This window comes from Myodes glareolus, chromosome 5 (assembly GCF_982192425.1).
Source record: "Myodes glareolus chromosome 5, mMyoGla1.1, whole genome shotgun sequence".
In the NCBI taxonomy this organism is placed as follows: Eukaryota; Metazoa; Chordata; class Mammalia; order Rodentia; family Cricetidae; genus Myodes; species Myodes glareolus.
The window spans coordinates 56,450,509-56,458,648 of record NC_142030.1 but is presented as its reverse complement, the minus strand read 5'-3'; the positions used below and the strand labels follow the sequence as shown (position 1 = coordinate 56,458,648).

The window sequence follows — 8,140 nt, the reverse complement described above, 5'->3', positions numbered from 1 at the left end:
AGGAAGTTAACAGCAAACGTACAGCAAACCAGTCCGGGAGCTACACAACCTACCCAAAAGTCCAGGTCTTACTTAATGCACGGCTTCCCCACTTTCAGCCTATGTTTACACACTAAGATCCATTGAACCAGTCTAAATGTCTACCTGTATCCACTCATGTAAGACGCCCGCTTCTAGCTAGCCTGCCTGCTGTACTGTACACCGACAGCCTCCAGATAAAGTACACTGTGCACCGTCCCTTTCTTCTTCTCTAAAGCTCTCCCACTCCTCCGCTTGCATTTGAGCCCCTGCCAAGCGCTTGTGATGGTGTCCAAACTCCCTTGCTTGCGAGCTTTGAATAAATAGCCTTTAATTATTCTTAGCTGGTTGATCTTCACTGATTTCCACAAAGACACCAATGTGTACGGTACCTAGAAAATTCAGGATGATGGAGGTATGTGGTAAGAATTCTTCACACAGTTGTGCTATGTAGACCATATATGTGGATCTGAGATGAAGCTTTGCATTAAAGTGTTGTGTTGGGAGTACCATGTAATGCCAGAAGCATCTAATGAGGTTGCATTGTACTGTGCGATGCATGTTCCCCGGAGAACTGACTAGCTATCATTATGTAGTCTCTCCGTTTTCTCTCTTCACCAAAAAGGACTGAGGGGATGAGTTTGAAAATGGTATAAAGTTTCTTTCAGCAACGTCTGCAAATTAAATATATGTAATTATGTATGGCCATTTATCCTTAATGGATGTTTCAGAAACAGAATTCTAAGGGAAGCTGCCTTACTGTTGTGGTTGCCTATTTGGGTATTGTGAGTAAGAAAGCAATTGCTTTATTCAAACCATTAATGAAATGTCACTGTCAATCTACCTCTAACTGCATCATGTGCTTTTTATTCTTTGTGTTAAAAATAAAGAAATATAGACGGGAATATTTCCAGATATCATCTTGTTCCTTTAAAAATGAGCTGTGTTCTAATGGCAAGCTTTATCCTGATTTCTTATTTATAAATTTCACTATAAAAATCAGAGCTCTAAGTCTGTGCACAATAAATTTGGATGATAGTGTTTTCCTTGAAAAAAAATCACTGTGTCCAATAATACTTGCTAATTTCATTGATGATTTAGTGATTTTTTCCCCCTCCCCTTTCCCTTTCTTTGTTTGACGTTTGTTTCTGTAGGTAGGAACTTTCTTTCTAATTAACCTTCCTCTCCCCGTGGCCCTATGCTTTCTTCCCTGGATCCTGATAAATGTTTGATGATCCCAGGCTTTGAAAGAAAGAATTCCTAAGAAATAGTAGGTTGATATTGACTCGCATCTCCTGGAGTGATCTGAAAATAGAGCATCTGGCGTAATTTTCCGTGCACTTCACAAGCATTGCCCGGCATTTCAGGTATCAGCACATGCCTGGCTGGGCTGAGATACAGTGAAGGGGATGAAACCAGCTCCTTAAAACTAAAGATGTCTTCTCCCCTGGAGAGCCCTGTGTCAGGGCACCCGCACTTCTCCCTGACCTGACTCCCTCACATTCCTTAGCTCCCTTGGAAACTGGCTAAATCCAGTCAGTGAGTGTTCTGTGGGAGCAGCTGGGTTGCTGGGGCTAAGAGAATGTCTGCCATGCCTGAAAGTGTTGGTTCAAATGTTTGATTCTGTTTGCTGGTGGGTCCAACCGGCCCGTGATGGATGGAGATGCTGAGCCACCAAGATAGCATTAGCGGTGGCGTCATTCTTGGAAAACTTCAATTTATTCCACTACTTCGGGTAAGAAAAGGGGTCTGAAGGATACGTCTTGACCTCTCCATTGAGGAGGGGAAAGGACGGTGCTCTCCGTGGAGCTAGCAGGCGATTAGATGGTGGACAAGGCACGTGAAAGGGATACTGTCCTTGGTGAGAGTTCTGAGTGCCATATTTTTTTTCAATTTTTATTTATTTTTGCTGGCAGGACCCTAACTGCCTTTGGCAGCTTTAGAAGCACCAATAACATCACATGGGGCTATGAAAATGAGGAAACTTGAGACTTAATCACTGTCTTTGATAAGCCGGCATACCGTCACCAATGGCAGTGGTATTAACTAACTTGTGCTTAGTACTGCCTCATATAGGCACAGTGAAGTGACATGTAAGTTACATTCTTTCAGTCTTCTGTATGACTTCATGGAATGGCTACCCTCACCATCACCCCTTCCCACGCTGTGTTATGGAGACTGGCCCACGCCATTAAGTCTGGAGAAGAGCAGACATGAAGAATTCCTCAGGTCTAAGTCCATGACAGTTTCTCTTGCATTCGGAAAGAACAAAACCTGGTAGCTCATCCCTGGATCGGTTCTCCTTTCGTTCTTGCTTATTCAGAGCATTTCCCCCATGTTTATAAAGGAAATGAGAGGATTGGGGTACAGTCTGAGTGGGACTAAAACAACTTCAGGTCCACAATGGGCTGCCTTTATTTGGGGTCTGAGATTGAGATTTTACTTCATCATACATGATAGCTACTTCATTACGCATGTTCCAGTTCTTGGATTGGGATTTCCATTATCTTTTTTTTCTTCCAGGGTTTAAAACACCTGTCCCCAAATTACATTCCTTACACTTTCCCAATTCCAAACCCCAAATTCTGATTTCTCTCATAATTTTCAACTCGAAATTCATGTGGTGATTCATTTGTTTTCATCCCCATTTGTTTTGTTCAATATGTCATAGGCGACCACTTCCCATTCTCTCCTGACCAGTCCTCATTTTCAGAGCCCTGTATCCCTCATTCCAGTTTTGGAACAATCATTTATAGCCATTAACTGACTTAACAAATCTTTCTGTCAGTGGGATACTTTATGGAAATTGAAAACTAATTAACATTTATCTCAACAGCTAATCACACAAAATCTACTGCCTTCTTAATGCAGGTTCTAAGATAATGATGGCCCATGCACTGTGCAAGGGAGATCTTGATCGGTCCTGACAGGGCCCAAGCTGAGTTCAGAGGGGGTAGAAAGACGTCAGCCCCTTTTGCTAATGAGGACCACGAGGCCTGCAGCATCTGAGAGTTGCTAGTGGAAGGAAGCCTCAGTACTCCAATAGTACTACACAGACTACACACACACACACACACTCACATTCTTGGCTTGTACTCACACATGTACATATGCACACACTCACACAAATATCTGACTGACACCAAAAAATATTAGTTTCAATGTCTAAAAGTCATATTCTTAAAAAGAACCTAGTCCCTCCTTCTGTTTATTCATTTTGCAAACATTAATGGTTAATTGTCATGTGCGATTTTTGAGTTGGGTTCCAAGACAAAGACTGTTGTGTGATTTAATTTAATTTAATTGCAATAGAAAATTGGTAGATAGAAAAAGAAGATGTCCAGGGCCGCATCTTAAGCATGAAAATATTAATTGCCTGCTATGTATAAACACAAGGAAGAAAAGAACATAGTTTCTTTTTGACTTGGGAAAATGCTGGATTATTTCTTTTTGAGGTAGCAGGGGTTTTTTTTTCTGCTGCAGAACCTTTCAGGGACTTTAAGTTAGTGATATATGTTGTTAATTTCAGAGAAGGAAATAGAATATGTCACTTTTCTCGGGTTTCATATGTATGTGTGGGTGTGCACGTGTGATGTTTATCACAGAAGATGAAGTTTCCTGAATGTATTTTGGGAAATCCTAGCTGACAGAAAAAAATCCTGAGCAAAAATAAAAGATTATAAAAGGATGCAGAAAAGAAAAATGTGTGCGCTATGATAGAGTCCCCAAAATGACACTGTAAGGCGTGGAGACAGACACACGGCCTGCCTGGTCACTGTGTGCCACAAGAGCTGTATCTAGGGATAGGCTATCTCTGGACCATCAATGCCACAGACAAAAATTGCAACAGAGCCCTTGTCTATGGTCAGATTCTGTCTCTGCAGCTGCACACCAGGCTGTTGGGGTCTAGACTGGGATTCTTGACACATAATGGGAGTCCCATACATTTTATAAAAATAATGAATATTTTATATTGAATATTAAAATTATGTCTCCCATACTATAAGTTCGTTGACTTGAAATCTCTGTCACAAGCTCTACAAGATTTGTTTGGGCCTATGTGTGCTTTATCTAAGTGAGCCCATATATATATATATATATATATATGTGTGTGTGTGTGTGTGTGTGTGTGTGTGTGTGTGTGTGTGTGTGTGTGTATTTATAAAAAGCTATATCTATCTAGATATAGGTAACAGTCCTCCTAGTTTGTATTCTTGTTCACCTCATTCTGTTTTCAGTGAATCTTTATGTTTCACCTTCATGGGAGCCTTTGTTATGAACAAGTTGTATGAATTACACTTTAATAGGTAAAATGTGAGATTTGAATTCTGCCAGAAGAAAATGTGTGTGTACGTGTGTGCATGTATGTGTGTGTGTGTATTGAATACTTCAAAATAAAAGAATTAATATTTATGTTCTATAGGTAGAGACTTTTAAATTGTTATCAAGCAAACAATCCAGGATACTTCCCCATGATTTCATTTTCTGTATCTCTTCCTCATGAAGCCAAACTGAGAGAAAATAACATGTTGTTGATATTAAATAGAAAATAAAATGTGTGGGTTGAGGATTTCACTCAATGGATAAAAAACTATTACAGACTTAAATTCAGTTGGAATCTGAGAGATCAGAGAATTTCAGACCTTTCCCTTCACACTTGGGAAATATGAGGCTCTGGGTTTGAGGGATGACTTCGTGGTTTATTCTTGCTATCCAAGCATAAGGCCCTCAGAACCTCTATGGTGCAGGAGAATTATCTGTATTCTGTCAATCATGTATTTTAATAAAATACTGATTGGCCAGGCAGGAAGTATAGGTGGGTCAACCAGACAGGAAATAGAGGCGGGGCTATGAGAACAGGAATATTCTGGGAAGCAGGAAGTTCCCTCGGCCATTCCTGCCCAGACCACCGAAGAGGCAGGATGTAACCTGCCCAGCTGAGAAAGGTACTGAGCCGTGTGGCTAACGTTGATAAGAATAATGGGGTAACATAAGTTATAAGAGCTAATGGACCAATCAGTTTATAACCTAATGTAGACTCCGTGTGATTTTCCTTGAGACTTGCCGGCTTGTTGGGGTACTGGGCGGGACAGAAACCCCAACAAGCCGGCTGTCATGTTACACCTCTAGAACCCAGATTAAAGATAGGCATGGCAAGGGTATATCTACAATCCTAGCATGGCTACAGCAAGATGGGAAGTGAAAGCAGGAGAATTTCCAAAAGTTCTTAAGCTAGCTACCCTGGCATAAGCAGTGTGAACATCAAAGAAGGGAGACAAACCAAGTGGGAAGGAAGGACCATCCTCTCATCTCCACACGCGTGTTGTGGCACATAGACAAAACTCATAAAAATGAGTGCATATACACACACATGCAGAAATGCATGCACACGGAAAGAGACCAGAGAAAGAAAAGAAAAAGAAAAGAGATAGAAGGTTCAACATGCAGAAGCCCTTTGTCCCAGGTCCCAGGCCATGGATCTTACAGGAATGACACATTTGGTTTTATTTTTTATTTTTTTTGCAAGTATGTTGATGATTTCTAAGGTTTTTCTCTGACATTGTCTATGCCACAAAAGTGTTAACTTCAAAATGGAATTTAGTTTCTTCCCTTTTCTTTCCCTCCTTATTTTAATTACAGGACTGGGGACTAGTTTGCCTTGAGTTTCTCTAAGAAACAATGCATGTTGACAGTAATTCTTCCAGCAAAGAGGCAGGGAGAGCCAGCATCTGGTTTTAAATACTGTTCACACAATGGAATGAAGGCCCTGGTGAATTTACAGACCTCCATTGCATACACAGTCCAAGCAGGCCTTTGGGGTGGATGTCTTTTCCCTCGTCTCTTTTGGTGCCTGGTCAAGAGAGAGACATTTTCTGAAGAAAAGTATTCGGTTTTGGACAATGGTTCTTCAATTTGCAGAGGACTGAAGGGCTATTTGGCATGTTGAAGCTTTGCACTGAATTGCCTGTGAAACTGCTGATTGTCTCTGTTGTGTTCCATGTTTTTGTGTGACTGTTATTTGAGTCCAACATCTTTTTTCTTCCTTTTTTGGTCGCCTCACGCTCTAGCAATGTATTTGTTCCCAGATAATGTCAAGGAAAATGTCCAGAAAGCAAATATAACCAGCACAACAGCTCGGAGGTGGAACTTTTATTACAGTTTTCTTAACAATGGCCCAGATGAAAAAAAAAACAACAACAGCAAAATGACTTAAAGTTTCTTTGGCTCAAAATCCTTGGCTTTCTGGAACAAAGCTCAAAAAGAGAGATTATTGTGCTCAATTTACAACCAGGGAAGATGTGATACCCAGGCCACCCTCAGCTTTGCCCACCTGCACACCCAGGAGCTTCATCCAGGCTTCCCAGTCCTGCAGACAGAAGCCACTTGCTCCTTTGTGGCCCCAGTTCCAGTGTGTGGGCACCTGGGTGTGCAGGTGGAGGACTTTGCGTGGAACTGGTGAGAGGGACAACCTCAGAGCGTCACCTTTCTCAGGTGTCATTCACCTGGTCATTTGAGATACATTCGCTCTCAGAATGCACGTAACTCAGTGAGTTGTCTCTCTAATTCCTCTGTTCTCATTTCTTAGAACCACACAGACCCTGTTTGATGCCATTATCACTGGAAAAGCGCCGGTTTCTACTGCTCCTTCTCTTCCCGCCGCCACCAGCCACCACCATCACGCCAAAGTCCAGTTCAGACAAATTGGAAATAATCGTCTCTCTCGGAGAACAAACCCTCAAGCTCAAGATCAGCACTTATTTTATTTGTCCATGCAGAGAATGTCTCTTTCTCTCACTAATTATTTAAGTAAAAACAAAATTAAAATTATGGGACCCATACATCCTTGCCTTCTTTCACACTCAAAAGTTCTTTTTTTTTATTTATTAAAAATTTCCACCTCTTCCCCCCCTCCCCACCTCTTCCTTTCCACCTTCCCCTCCCCACCTCCCCCTCCCTCTCTAGTCTTAAGAGCAGTCAGGGTTCCCTGCCCCGTGGGAAGTCCAAGGTCCTCCCCCATCCATACAGGTCTTTAAAGGTGAACAGCCAAACAAACCAGGCTCCCACAAAGTTAGACCATGTTCTTTAGTGACCAGGAAGTGACAACCTGAGAAGGTTCGCCTGTCTGCTTGTATTCTCGTCCATTCAGGCTTGTGTCTTAGTTTTCATTTTTGCCTCCTTATCCTTCTCAGTAAAGGAAGTGTGTCCTTATGATACTTTTGAGTTCCCAGACAGGGTAGGTCTGTCTACAGTTCTACACAATTGTGTTCTACACAATTCTGGAGTTCTCACTTCTGTGGGTTTGGAAACCCCAGTGGAGGGGAATGAGAGAGACCTAGAATATGGAGAATAGCAAATAACTTACCACCGTGAACCCGTTTTCCCCTTTGAGTTGAATAAAAACGCATTTGTATGTGGGCAGTGTCTGCTTGAGGGACCTCTTGCTTCATTTCCTTGTATCCTTTGCCCATCTCCTGCTGTCCAATGTTTGGTTTAAAATGATGCCAAACATTTGGGCGGTTGGCTGGATTCTTCGGTTTTCCTCCTCCCAGATGTTTGCAATCCTGTGGACATTGTCAGAGATTTGTTTATCATCATCCAACATGTAATCATGCTGGGTCTGCATAATCTTAATCTTCCAGATGAAAACTGAAAAAGCCAGTCAGTCATCCAGATGTCTCCAAATGTCTGGGTGTTTGTCATTGCCAAGGAACATCTGGATGCCTGCACATTTTTTTTTGTTTCATTTCTTATTCATGTCTTTGGCACAGACACAGTCTTGGGTTTAGTTGCTCTGGAGACAGCAGAATAAATAGCCTAATAGGGATGGGTAGATATTTAACAGAGATATATATTCACAGGTTTCCTGTGGTTAAAATTTAAGGTCTAAACAATAGGAAAATCATCTCTGAGGGAGTCTCCAAGAGAAGCAGCATAGTGATCCCTCCGTGTTCTCTCTAGAGGCCTGTTAACATCAGGGGAGTCGAGAAGTTCTGTGTCATCAGCATTTATGTGGAGAAGGAGTCCAGGGCTGGGAGACACACTTCAAACAGAGAAAAGGAAAGCTGGCACCGTTTACAGTCTCAATCATAAACCAAAATTATCCATCATAAACATAAGCAGA

At 41.8% G+C, this 8,140-nt stretch overlaps 1 long non-coding RNA gene across 1 annotated transcript; it reads left to right on the top strand.

Moving 5' to 3' along the window:
• The first annotated feature begins 298 nt into the window (after window positions 1-298).
• LOC146894909 (uncharacterized) lies at window positions 299-6,857 on the top strand. The gene is made up of 2 exons (XR_015001134.2): window positions 299-433; window positions 6,605-6,857. It is a non-coding gene; the product is annotated as an uncharacterized LOC146894909 (long non-coding RNA).
• The last annotated feature ends 1,283 nt before the right edge of the window (window positions 6,858-8,140 follow it).